This window comes from Pogona vitticeps, chromosome 5, assembly GCF_051106095.1.
Source record: "Pogona vitticeps strain Pit_001003342236 chromosome 5, PviZW2.1, whole genome shotgun sequence".
NCBI lineage: Eukaryota > Metazoa > Chordata > Lepidosauria > Squamata > Agamidae > Pogona > Pogona vitticeps.
Window position 1 is genome coordinate 8,703,446 of NC_135787.1, and position 14,309 is coordinate 8,717,754.

The 14,309-nt window shown below is 41.5% G+C and overlaps 1 protein-coding gene across 9 annotated transcripts in view; it reads right to left on the minus strand.

The window, feature by feature from the left end:
- SLC4A4 (solute carrier family 4 member 4) overlaps nucleotides 1–14,309 on the minus strand; it is a 223,198-nt gene that overhangs the window by 141,917 nt on the left and 66,972 nt on the right. The window lies entirely within an intron of this gene.

The following is a 14,309-nucleotide window of genomic DNA, read 5'->3' on the forward strand; positions in this document are numbered from 1 at the left end:
TTTTTGCGATCGCAAAAGCGATCGCATTGCGATGTTCCCTATGGGGAAAAATCGCTTTGCGATGATCGGGTTGCTGTTTCGCTTACCGATTATCGCATAGCAATGATTTTCCAACAGCTGATCGGCGGTTCCAAAATGGCCGCCGGGTTAAAAAAATGGCCGCCCGCTGTGTTTAGGGACGGATTCCTCGCTTACCGGGCAGCGAAATGGCCAGCAGTCTCTGTCGGACACAGAGACTGGCAAAACGTTAGGAAGAACAACCTTCAGAACACGGCCAAAGAGCCCGGAAAACCCACAACAACCAAAATGAAGTTTTCTTGCTTTATTTTAAAAAAAGAAAAGAGAAGTAAAGGAAATTACAGCTACACCACAATCAGCACTCTGGGCTGAGTTTAACACTCCACTTTGGTTTCCACCTCTCTTTTGTCTGATCAAATGGCAACCAACACAATGTCAACCCTAATACCTGGGTGGCAACATGTGCCATATATGTCAACACACAATGGAAAAACCAAATTCTCTGCCTAGAAAGATGACAATGCTGTATATACATTTGGGTCTTCCATGTTCATATACATTATATCATTGCACAGAGCAATGACATCAGGACTCAAGGAAGTCTCACTAGACAGTACAGGGAGGAGAAAGCAACATGGGGTTACTAGATGGGGTTACCTGTAATGTAGCCAGACTGCCCTGACCACCGCTGATGTCATTTTGCAAACTAAGCAGGCTCAGGACTGGTGAGTACATGGATGGTAAGCCACCAAAGAATGCTGGGGAATTCCAAGCAGCATTAGAAAGAATACCCATCTGAAGCCCCGGAGAACCACTACCAGCCAGATTTGACAGTATCACGCTAGATGAACCAGCAGTCTGACTCAGGATAAGGCAGCTGTCCTATGTCCCTACATAGATCTGCTGAGTAGGTCAGTAGCTTGGGCATCTGGCTTGAGAGTCAGAGACTGGGTGTTCGATTCCCCACTATGCCTCCTTGATAGAAGCTGGACTCAATGATCCATAGGGTCCCTTCCAGCTCTACAGTTCTAAGGTGATGATGATAATGTACAGTTCTGTTCTGAGCAGTCACTACAGTATGCCTTGTACTTATTTGCTGGCACAGCAACTATAAGGATCTGGCAGGTAGTCCCCATGTTTTCCCACACTTCTTAGGAGATTAGAATAGTGATTGTTTAATCTAAAAAAATGTAAAAGGCAGTTTTTCAGTACCACCTATCAGCTTTGCCTTTTGGAAGGTCACATTTTAAAAAAACAAAACCTTTGGCTTACCAACAGAACTTGGGGTAGGGGCTAGACTCCTTCTCAACACAGCAAATTCCTCTGACTTTTTTCTGTCCCTCAGCAGTTTCACGTGAACACATACAGAACAGAATTAGGCAAAGAATTAAAGTGGCTTAGGTAATTATAGCCACACATGCTAGCGGTCCGAGACAGGATTAAAAGAGGGAATTGCCAGTTAAGAGGTCTTCCCACATGCTGTGAAAAGAGGGAGGAGGTTCACATTTGTGTGCTGCTTTTTTGTGGCATGAGATTTTGAAGCATGATCAGCATGTGCTGAAGGTCAGTATTTGCATGTGTACTAATGAGCATAAGAAGATGTGTCGTGCATAGTTAAAGGTTTGGCCCACCTTGCCACTCAGATTCACTGCAACTCAGCCAGAATTTTTCTTTTCTCAGTTCTCTTTTCTCTGTTCTCCATGACAGACATGGAGCCCGGGATCTCAATATCCACTACCCCAAAAAACAGCTGCATGAAAAATGCTCACTCGAAGGCTGTTTTTTCCTTGTTTAGTCGTGTCCGACTCTTTGTGACCCCATGGACCAGAGCACGCCAGGCCCTCCTGTCTTCCACTGCCTCCCGGAGTTGGGTCAAAGTCATGTTGGTAGCTTCGAGGACACTGTCCAACAATCTCATCCTCTGTCGTCCCCTTCTCCTCTTGCCTTCACACTTTCCTAACATCAGGGTCTTTTCCATGTTGCTTTTAGGCTGCCTTTAAAGAATTTTCTTTGATGTCATTGTGTGGAAAAGTGACTTTTTTGCACTGCATTTTTGCACTGCATTTTTACCGCAATTGTACGGTAGTTGGAGCATTCTTTGGCACTGCCCTTCTTTGGGATTGGGATGTAGACTGATCTTTTCAGGTCCTCTGGCCACTGTTGAGTTTTCCAAATTCGCTGGCATATTGAATGTAGCACTTTAACAGCATCATCTTTTAAGATTTTAAATAGTTCCACTGGAATGCCATCACCTCCACTGGCCTTGTTGTTAGACAAGCTTTCTAAGGCCCACTTGACTTCACTCTCCAGGATGTCTGGCTCTAGGTCAGCAACCACACTATCTGGGTTGACCGGGATATCCAAATCTTTCTGGTATAGTTCCTCTGTGTATTCTTGCCACCTCTTCTTGAAGGCTGAGGCACCTTCAATATATTTTAAGAAGACTCAAGTTCACTGATGCAAGTTGGGGTCCTTCAACAAGAGCAGAAGGAAATTGTAACAGCACTTTCTTGTTACACCAGCACCTGTTGCATGTTTACAGCCAGGAATGCAGGGCAATGAAGCTAGCGGAGCAAAAACTACTAGAAAACAGCCATGGTTGAACGCCTTGCTAAACCTAAGTTCCATGTGACCACACTGCCATGAGCCTTGGGCATACATATTCACCTCTTTCTCCTGGCATGTGGCTGAGGAGAATTAAGTCTGGATGAGGAAGAGTTTCTAAATCAGAGCTCATCACATCACGTATGTTGGCAGACTAAAATAACATTATCTGGAAACAAGCCAAGTTCAAACCATGGTTTCTGAAGCTGGCTTGTTTAAATTAGTTACAGTCAACCTTGTTACAACATTCTATAGCACTTGGGGAGAAAAGACAGAACTGCTATATGATCTGCTCTGGCAAAGACAAGATCAAGTCATCATTCAAGAGACAGGCAACTATTGCCACTGGCAAAAGGGTTTTTACACTAGGATCATGTTCAACCTAAAAGAGAACTGAAGTACTTTTATAAATGAATGACATTCTTTCCTTCTGCACTTCCTGAGAGTCAGTCCTATAGGTCTAAATCTAATTGCTGAGTTCTTCTAGAGTAGACCCAATAGATCAACTGCTGGATAAAATGGTCAGCTGCCTGGGGAGGCAGGGCCAGGCTGGTCGGGCTCATGCCCAGATTAGTGCACCACTGCCAAAGAAGGATCTCAGGGACACATAGAGCCTGGTAAGACACCCGGTCAGACAAGGGGGCTTGGGGAAACAGAATCCACACCAGCTATGGTGCTGTGCTTCATTCTTTATACAAAGGATGAAGCACCCAAGTCTACTGTTAAATGATGAGCCACTGAACCTCACTGACCCAATGAGTCTCTTTTTGTTAAAAGTATCAATTGGATTCAAATCCCTGTCTTTTTCTGAGATGGATTTGGTGCTGCCATCTTTTTCACCACCGACGGCTGCTACTTCTGCAGGTAAGTAGGTATATGGCTGACTCTACAATCAGCAATTCTGGTTATCCTCCAATTAAAGACATCTTATTTGGTTAATTGGATTAATTTTAACTGGTTAATCAATCTAATGTGGCTATGAACACAAACAAGTGGGTTTGATATTTTTAAGAACTACAGGGGATTAAGGCGGTGTAGCTGTCCATTCTAACAGATGCATTCTTTCTTGGTGTATGATAAGATACCGATATTAGAATGTTAATTGCTTTTAAAAACACTGCTGGCTGACTGATTAATTCATTTTTAATTAAAATGTTGTAAAACAGTTAATCAATCCAAGTGAGGGACAGGATGAGTACATGCTCAAAGATGGTGTGCTTACATGAGGAGCTACAGGAGGAAACACCTTATGAAGGCTCATCTCTTTTATGGATACATTCACAGGATTGATTTATTGCCCAACATTGGCACCCTTACCACATCCTTCTACTGTTCTCAAGAAGTACTTGCAGTGAACCAACACGAACATCTTGTTCATTGGGGAGATTTCTACAATTTATCTCTTTCATGACAGAAACATCACTAATCCCAAAAGGCATGACATGATACAGATATTTTCCAGAGCAACCAAAACATAACAAATAAGAAGGAAAATAAAAGAATGGAGGGGGAAGAAGTTTCGCCCTTCTAAGAGACAACCTGCCCCGTACCTTTCATACATCCTAGAATACCCAGTCCACATCCACTGATTAGCTCACTTCCCTGAGGCTCATTATCTATTAACAATCGTTTTTATTATTAATGCTACTTTAATTCTGAAGCTGATTAATAGTGAATAAAGAAGATTATGCACACAGGTATCATCCGACACGTAGTTCCAATATGCAACAAGGATGAGCCAAAGGTAGAATAAGATCTCACAAGAGAACCAACAAAAAAAAAAAATCTTGGTTCACCTTAAAGGCATCTGAAGAAGTGGGTAAACTTCATTTTAAAACGTATTAGTTCCTAAAGGTACCACAGGACCCCTTGTTGGTTTTGCTGCAAAGGACTAACAGAGCTAATGCCCGTCAGATAGCTCATAAGCAGCTCTGATTCTGAGGCCCCCCCCCCCCCGTGCTCAGACCTGCAGGATTCAATGTAAGATCTCAGACGCATTTGAAAGAGATCAGCCAGAGTTTCTAATACTCATTTTTTGGCAGCAGGTGTAAAATAAATTGTTTCATTTGCCTAACACGGAACGGTACAAAGGAACAAAGATTGGGATAATGAGAAATGGGCTTTTGTCTGAAATCGTGGTGAATTCGGCTTGCTTTTGGCATTGTAGACAAACTCCACCGTTCGGAATGTGCTCTAAAACTCACGCTAGCTGCAGATCTTTTACACTTTGCTAGCTGACGGGTAATATGGCTTTTGACCCAATCCAAGTATACACCCTACAGGCCTGAAGATTTTCAACCTCTGACAAAGAGAACCAATACAGAATGGGGAAAGGAATTCTTTATTTTCCATATCTGAGTTATTTTCATCACTTCAACATACCAAGAGATGTATTTAGCGGCCCATTTCACCAGTACCAAGTAACCTGTCATTTCATCTCACTTCCTAAGAGGAAACAAGCTGGAATCCATACCATACTTATGTTATAATAATATCATTAACATATATTAATAGGAAAATGTATGTGATCCATTGTTTCAAAATCTTTTTAAGGTTAAGGCACAGGGATAAGATGTGAGGGGAAACAATAATGGACTAAATAAACTTATCTGATAGCTAAGAAAATAAAGTCTCTCTGCTACCCCCCAGAAATGTAATGGGGGGTGGAATAAAGTAAAATTGCATTGCTTCCCACAAGCCAAATAAATGCAGCTGTGTTGGCCAAAGGGGGGGGGGGGCAGGGGGGATGATCAAAATCCTTATGAGGGTTATTAGGTCAACAAAAAGTACAATCCACAGTTGAACGTTTCATCCTCCAAAACGATAAGGAAACCAAAGGAAGGGGCAGAGGGTGATGTTTTAACCCATGAAGTCCGCATTTAGCTGTAGTCTATTCAAATTAGGCTTTTCTAGGAATTGAGATGGCTTCCAGTCTTTCTCAAAAGATCACTAACTGAGCTTCACTGTTGAAGCCTAAATAAACAGGAATCACTAACTCACATAATAATTCACTGTTGTCCAGCTTGCGATGTAGCAAATAGAGCACTGGACTGAACCTCAGGAGATCGGCATTCAAATCTCTGCTTGACCATGGAAACTCATGGCAGCGACGAAGTGTCAATGGCAACTCACTCCTTGAACAGCTCACATACCTCAAAAACCCTATCAGAGTTGTCATACGTCAGGAGCAATTTGATGGCGTGTAACAATACTTCTGAAAAAACTAAGAGAAAGAGGGTGGGCATGGCACCCTTTTTTATGCAGATACATGTCTATTTTTAATATCCATACAACAAAAAATTGTCGACACAATATTTTGATACAGTTTTTTATGCACCATTCAAACAGTGGCCAGAAGAGATATGCACTCTTCTCTAATTACTTCAACTAATTTGTTGGCTAAAGACTGGAAATGTAAGTACTAGGGAGACAGGAGTTGTAGCAACGCTTGGGGAAGCATTCATGAAATCGGAAATGTGCTCCAGAGACACGGAAACTGGGCTTCAAAGTCCTATGTGTGTGTGTGCGTGTGCGTTGCAAGGACTCCTTCTCTTGAATTACAAGCTGTACTTTTCCATAACAATTTTTCAGAGTGCGTTTAAGGTTAAGACAGAGCCAGGTGGCTGGATTCAAATGGAAGCTCATGCAAGATGCACAATTTAGCTCACAGTGAAAAGACACACCAGGACCTTTGCAACGAGTTGGCTCAGGGACTGGGACGACGAGTGAACCTGCCCTCCCGTCTCAGCAAAGCATCTCAGAATATGCAAGCATTCAAGAGTGGGTGCAGCTAAGTGACTCAAAGCATGAATCAGGAAGTCTCTGATTCAAACTCCATCTCATTAGCAGGATCTGGTCGACCACCCAGAATTCCCCATCTGCAATATTTAAAAAAAGAATAATAATAAATTAGTCTGTCTACCTTAAGGCAAGTTCTGAGGAATGCAGGAAATAATGTAGACAGCTCATTTCCACAATTTGAGGTGTATCCAAGAAATGGGAACATTCTCAACATTTTCCAAGGAACATAGAAACTGTCTTATAACACTTCAGTTTTATCCTCCTGCTAGAGTGTTTTTTTTCCACTGACAACAGAGAAGAGTTTTTCCCCATCAATTGCCACCTGAACCTTTCAACTGAAAAGTCCCAGGGATTGAATGCGGGAAATTCTGTATGCAAACTACATATAGTAGTCTACTACTGAGCCATAGTCTCTCTCTAACGTAATATGCTTCATGGCATAGCCAAAGAAAAGAAGATTCTAGGGATAAATGGCTTTTCACACAAGCTTCTCACAAATGTGCCAGCAAAGCAAAAGGAAATCAAGTCCTTACAGCATGCCTGACTTTGATTTCTGACTAGTTTAAATTTATCTGCAGATAGCTCCATGTTCTTTCAGGCATGACAACTGAAGCAATATATAGGACTCATCTAAATGTATTCTTATAGTTCTTATGAACAACTATTTATTAATACTGACGGGAATCCTATTAGTGACTAGACTTGAACAAACCACCTTTTGTATTTTGGGGGTGTAACAATAAACTGCAATTGATTAAACACAGGCAGCAAAGATGATGAATCATTTTATTGCAACTGCACTGAAGGGGAAAATTCAAACATACTACTATTCATCATCCCGTTGTTATAAATGAAGTTGTCTATTTCCACTTTATGCACTACTTAGTTGCATCATAGGGTTCCTGCAGAAGTGAATAAAACATTTGTGCTTTTAAAACAAACATAACTGATCAACAAAATAAAAATGCAAAGACTAAGCCAGTGATACTCAACTATTTCACTTACTACTGGCCCAACTGCATTGAAGGTATCTTGAAGTTACCTCCAATTTATGGAGATCCTATAAATGAGTGTTCTTCGAAATGTTATGTCGAAGTTCTTGTAAACTCAAGTCTATGGCTTCCTTAAGGGAGTCAATTCCTCTCACATTTGGTCTTCCTCTGTTTCTGCTGCCTTCAACTTTTCCCAATACTGTACTATTGTCTTTTTCACAATTTCTCATGATGTGCCCCAAACAAAAACAGCTTTAGTGTCATTAGTTTTGCCTCCAGATAAAATTCAGGCTTCCTTTGTTTCTCTTTCTGGCAATTCAGGGCATCTACAAAGCTCTCCTCTAGCACCATATTTCAAACAAATATTTCTTCCTGTCAGCTTTCATCACTATCCACTTTTCACCCCTGTGGTTACTGGCTTTTCAGTTATGATGTATTGTTTCATCCACTGCATTAATACCCTAGATTAACAAGTAAACTGTAGTTCAAAATGATGAGCTGTGTCTGCACATACACAGTGTGAATACAGACACAATTTGTAACAGAGCAAGCAGGGAAATGGAGAAAGTAGTTTTACTTCAGTGAATTCGGTTCAGATGGAGAACTTTAATTATGTTCAAAGAAAACCATGTTTTGCAAATCATCTTCAAACAGTTTCCCCTTTCCTAGTTTGCAATCAATTCTTAAACAGAATACTTTACTATACACAATAAAAACATAGGAAAAGTTACTTCTTAAACCAAACTCAAAAAATACTACAGTACAGCCAATCTGATCATTGGTACCCTGTGACTTAAAACTCCAGAAAGCAAATGTTCTCACATCTGCTAAAACACAATCTGAGTAGGTCAATGTAGGGCTATGCAATTCAGTGTGTATGTACTTTAAATGGATTTACTGCTGTGTCCACAGCTGCCAAAGACCACAGCTGCGATACAAGGATATCTGCAAGCGGGATCTGAAGACCTTAGGAATGGACCTCAACAGATGGGAAACCTTGCGCATTCAGCCTGGAGCAGGCAGTGCATCATGGCCTCTCCCAATTTGAAGGGACCCTTGTCCAGCAGGCCGAGGCAAAGAAGCAGTCCCAAAACCAGCAAAATCAGGGAGGTGTATTTGTCTTCAGTGTGGAAGGGACGGTCACTCTCGAATTGGCCTTCTCAGCCACACCAGACGCTGTTCCAAGTCCTCCATACAGAGCACGTTACCATAGACTCTTGAGACTGAAGGATGCCTAATCTAACTGCTATGTCTTTCAGACAGTCTTTTCCAAATGCTTAAATCGTATCTTCAGTTTCTACTCTTCTAGTACATTCCCTAAAGACAGGTACGGTCCAAGACGAAGATGCAGCCAAACCACGGCTGCTGTCCAAAAATGAAACCAGGAGTCTTCAACCATCCTATCTTTCTGCCTAATCAGATTTTATAGTCTTTACCTTCAGGGAAAGCTGCATTTTGAATTAGAAACGTTAAAAGCTACGCATTAACCCTCAGAACTTGGCTGACACAGCTACCACCGAGACAGTAGTAGGGCTCTATTACACAATCGCAGAAAACATGCACAGGATACAGCAATATGTAGATTAATTTTAGAAGCTGAGTCAGATCCCCATTAGTGGCTTTAAAAAAAAAGAATGAAACTAAAGCCATATGCATGGCATTTCAGCTCAATCACTCAAATGCCCATCCTAACAAGATCAAATATTTTCAAATAACAATCCTTCATCCAGAGATGGTTCGGATGCTACGGGTGATAGCAAAGCTGGAACTGACAACTACAAAAAGCAGAGAAGCACAAAACGATTGAGTCTTGCTTATTTTAAAATGAATGTTTCCAGTCCGATATGCAAAGGGAAGAGTTTTATATCTCCCTCACAAAGAATGCGAGGCTACTGATCTTTAATACTGATCTTTAATTTTCAAATCTCAAGCAGGCTGGAAGCAAAGTAAATAAATGGAAGGCTTTTGGCACTTAAAAAGTAGTCCTTGAAGTATGGAATAGGACTTCATGAAGAGTTGTTATCAAGGGCAAGCTCTTCCTAACGGAGCCAGTCCTACTGTTAGGCAGAGCAATGCAACTGCCTCAGACAGAGAGGACACTGGGATCAGCAGTGGCGCCAACCATCTTGACTCCAGTCATTCCCTGGTTGGAGGACACCGCTGTCTGTGTCCTTCAGCCCGTCCTGCTCTCCTAAAACAGCCTGCTGACCTCATGAGTGGAAACTCGTCAGAGGGAGATCCAACCTGGAAATAAGGAGGAATTTCCTGATGGTGAGAACCATCAAGCAGTGGAACAGCTGGCCTCCCGATGTTGTGGGTAGTGCCCCATCATCGCTGGAGGTTTTCAAGAACCGACTGGCCAGCCATCTGTCTGGATGGCATGAGGTCCGGAATGGCATGAGGTCTCCTGCCTTGGCCAGGGGGTTGGACTAGAAGACCTCCAAGGTCCCTTCCAACCCTATGAAGATTCTATCATTCTATGTGTGGTAGAAGATACCAGATAGCTCAAGTGAAATGAGTTTTAAAAAGCACTTGATTTACCATTTGTTCATGGATGGTGGAGAGGGCACCTCCTGCACTCTGACAGTAAAATGTCATTTAACTTTAACAGCACAGAACTGTAATGTGGGAAGGGACTATAAGAGAAATCAAGTCCAACCCCCACCAAAGCAGGAAATCTACAACTAAAGCATCCTTAACAGATGGTTATCCAACTTGTTTAAAAATCTCAAATAGAACAGAATTTATAATATTCCAGAGTATTCCATTCCATTGTCAAAAAAACTCAAACTGTCAAGAAGTTCTTTCTAATATTTAGTCATGCTCTCCTTTCTTGTACAGTGGGGTCTCTACTTAAGAACGTCTCTACTTAAGAACAATCCAACTTAAGAACAGCTCCATTTGCTAAATTTTGCTTCTACTTGAGAACAGAAATCCAAGATAAGAACAGGGAAAAAAAACCCTTTCCTGCTCTTTTTTAACCTTAGGTCATCTTAGGTTAAAAAAAAATTCTCCCCCTAGTGGTAGAGTAGGTATTAACCAGCTTTGCATTAGTTCCTGTGGGAACTAATGCTTCAATGTACGAACACACCTCTACATAACAAAAAAACAGTCAGAACAGATTAATTGGTTTTCAGTCCATTCCTATGGGAAATTTTGCTTCAACTTAAGAACGTTTCAACTTAAGAACACCATTCCAAAACGGATTAAGTTCTTATGTAGAGGTTCCACTGTAGTTTCTATGGACGGAAAAGAGCAGATACGGATTAAATGGTTTTCAATGCATTCCTATGGGAAATCAGATTCAACATAAGAACTTTTCAACTTGAGAACCACCTTCCAATATGGATTAAGTTCTTAAGTAGAGACCCCACTGTAACACAAAGCCAAGGTTTAAAACCTTCCCTGTGGAGCTGTACAAAACAAGCTTAAGAATCTTCAACATGACAGTCCTTGATTATTTGAGAATGGCTGTCACATCACTCTTTAAGCTTCTATCCTCCAAGCTAAACATACCCTCAATGATCCTTCACAGGGTTTAGTATCCAGACCAACATTCCCTCTAATTTTCAGCCCTGCTAGGCAATGCTCCACCCCTCATGTTTGTGACTCTGTCCCCCATGTGGGGTTCCACCACAGCTGGAATCAAAAGGGGCTGGAAACACTTGCTGTGGGTGCGTGAAGCAGGAGGAACACAGCGCGGAGGGGGGCACCACACTGCATGGTCATGCAGCCACACACCTTAGAGCAGAAGTCTCCAAACTGCAGCCTGCGGGCCATATCTGGCCCGCCTTCCATTTTTTCCAGCCCATTCCCTTCAGCCTGTGTGCCAGTGGGGGCCATGCGTGCGTGCGTGCATGCAGGGGGCGTGCAAGTGGGCAACCATGCATACAGCTAGGTGGGGTGCATGCATGCGGGCATTTGTGGGGGGTGTGCGGACATTCCTTCAGCCCTCAAAAATGTTGAAAATATCCGATGCGGCCCTCATGGTCAAATGTTTGGAGACCCCTGCCTTAGAGGGAACCTTGACCCAGACCCATTCCAGCTTAATATTCACAGTTTTCTTGACAAGCTCATCAATGCAGAACAAAGTGTTACCCTTTTTCCCCTTGATCTGTACACTATACTTCTGTTGATGCATCGTATGAACCGCATTAGCTCCTTTTAGTTATGGTATCATATTGCTGACTCATGTTTAAATTTATGGTCCACTAAAATTTCTAGATGATTTTCACACGTATTACTCTCAGGATAGGCATCATCCATCTTGCATTTGGACATCAGATTTAGGTGTGTCCAGTCTGCCTAAATATAGACCTTTACATTTTCCCAGATGAAACTCCTTTTATTTGTTTTGGCCCAGTTAGAGGCCTTGTTGTGGTTATCCTGGTTATTCTGATGGTTTTACTTGTGGACTTGATTTTAAAATGACGATGGGACCTAAAAGAAAAACAAACTCTTTTTAAATAAAAAATTTTGTTTTACAGAATTGTCCATTTTTTTTTGTTCTTTTTTGTTTCCTTTGTCAAGTCTGGCAATGTTAAAACCCTTCAACCTTCCATAAGCCAAAATTCTGTTGTTTTGTTACATTTGTAGAAGGCCAATGAGATAACTTCCAGCAACTTCTCACTGGCACTTATCAAAGAACGGATCAGATTTTCAGGTGCAAACCACCCACTGGCTTTATGTGCACCTGAAAATCTAATCAGGGGCATTTTAATTGCCAGCTAAAAGCTGCTGGAAGTTAAACCATTTCCTTTCTGCAGGCATAACTAAAGAACATGACTTATTTATAGCACTTATTAATAGCTGATAAATTACTGCAAGCAATTTTTAGTTAAGGACAAGACTTCAACGCAACAGAAAAACAGTTTTTTACTCACAACGATATAGAAAAATGCTAACTATTCATTACATACGTTAAAAAATTGGAAAAGCAAAGTACACAAAGCAGCTGTATTGGAGTCCTGCATTTTGTATTTAAAGAGCACCCAGTTATGGGGCAAGGAATCAAGACGGGGGAGGGGAACCCTGTCAGAAGAACTTGCAGTTTCTAATCCTCTTTGTCACTTGAAATGTACAAGAAATAAGTCTGTATTGTTTATTTGTCCTTCTGTTTTAAAAAAAGAACGTACTATATTTGTAAAAACTTCCTAGAACATGAAGAGTTGTGTCACCTCTACACAAAATCTTATATAATGCTGGTATCATGTCAACAGCATAAAATATTTATTAAATAAAATTAAAATATTTAATAAAAATTGATAGCTCAGTGGTTTACTTTATCTGGCTGTAGAGCCAGAGGTTGGGGGTTCAATTCCCCTCTGTGCCTTCTTGGCAGGGGCTGGGACTCAAGGATCCATAAGGTCCCTTCCATCTCTGCAGTTCTAAGGTGATTATTACTATTATCAGGTTTGGAACATTGAACTTAAATAAAGACTGTTCTATACTCTAGGAGTCCTAGAGGTTGTTTCTGAACTCCACAATTCAGTGGCACACCTCCAGTACCACACCTCCAGTCATAAGTGTAATTCAGTACACTTTTTAGCATTTGTTAAATCAGCACAGGCCACAGCCAAGGCTTAGAACAAATCAGTCTTATGCAAGCTTCGTGCATACCATACGCCATTACTGCTTAATCTTGTGAACTGCAACAGCCCCTGCTAGTCTATTCCTGGATCTCTTAAGAAAGAAGACAGTCGTGTTAAAATCTTCCAGACAGAATGGTAGGAACCATTCCAGAATGGGAAGCGGAAGACTTTCGTTTACATTTTACCCTATAGTGACTGGCACACTTACAGCCGGGAATGTGATGTTTTAATTCCTATTTTCTTCTTTGTCACTCTGAGAATGGTTTTGGCACAGGGTAAGTCGTAAATATGAAGAATAAATGTAATCATGTCTTGATTAAATAGCGTTGTGATTAATTTTCATGACAGGGGGAGTGTGACAGACAGAATGGAACTATTAAAGAAATAAAGTGTTTTGCTTCCCATCTGCTAATTGGAGAGATAGCCACGTTGAAAACATGAACAGTGTCCTAGGCTAAAGCAAACAGATGCTGCAACCCTAGATCAAAGATGCGCCAACTGTAGTAGGTTTGGGAATGTGAAGAATGTTCTCGTGTTGGCAGCCGAACCTCCTGTTCATGGGTGATTTCAGAGATCTGCCAGCAGAAGGACTGGCATGTACAATCGCTCTGCTGGCTACTATCAGACAAACTTAATCAGCTGAGTCAAACAAGGGGCAGAGAAAGAGCACCGTGTGCGAGAAGCTGATTTATGGCAAATCCAAACCTGCCCCAGGTCCAAGGACATAGTCAAAATGGTGGCACTAAGTTAGGTCAAGGTGAGGGTAGGAATTTCCAACATCCCTAGAATGGAAGGCATTTGACTTCAGCACAGCTTGTGTGGATTCACCTTAATGCCATACTGAGTGTGGAGGTGACAGAATAGTAATTTCACTCTGGCTGAAAGTGTATCCAAGGAGAATTAACACTACTGGCAACCACAGGTGCTTACAAACATTTCAGGCAAGGGGTGCTGCTGTAGAGTAATTTTGTGCGCATAGAATTTGCCACTACAACGCATTGCACGTATCTATATATACTACATGATGACCTGCTTTCAAATCCCCATTCAGCCATAGAAACTCAGAGGAGTTGTGCTGGAACTGGCAAAAAACATTCCTTAAATATCTCACTAGAAAGCCCTATCCCAGTCACTATAAGGCAGTTTTTGACTTGATGGCATATAACACATGTATACTACAATAATAGAGAAATTTGGGATTCAGGAAGAGGCAATCCTAAATCTTCCGTGTTGACAAATGCTGAAGAACTGGGTATTTTGGTATTTTTCCAGACAAGAGTCAGTCTTTGAAAACAAAATATAT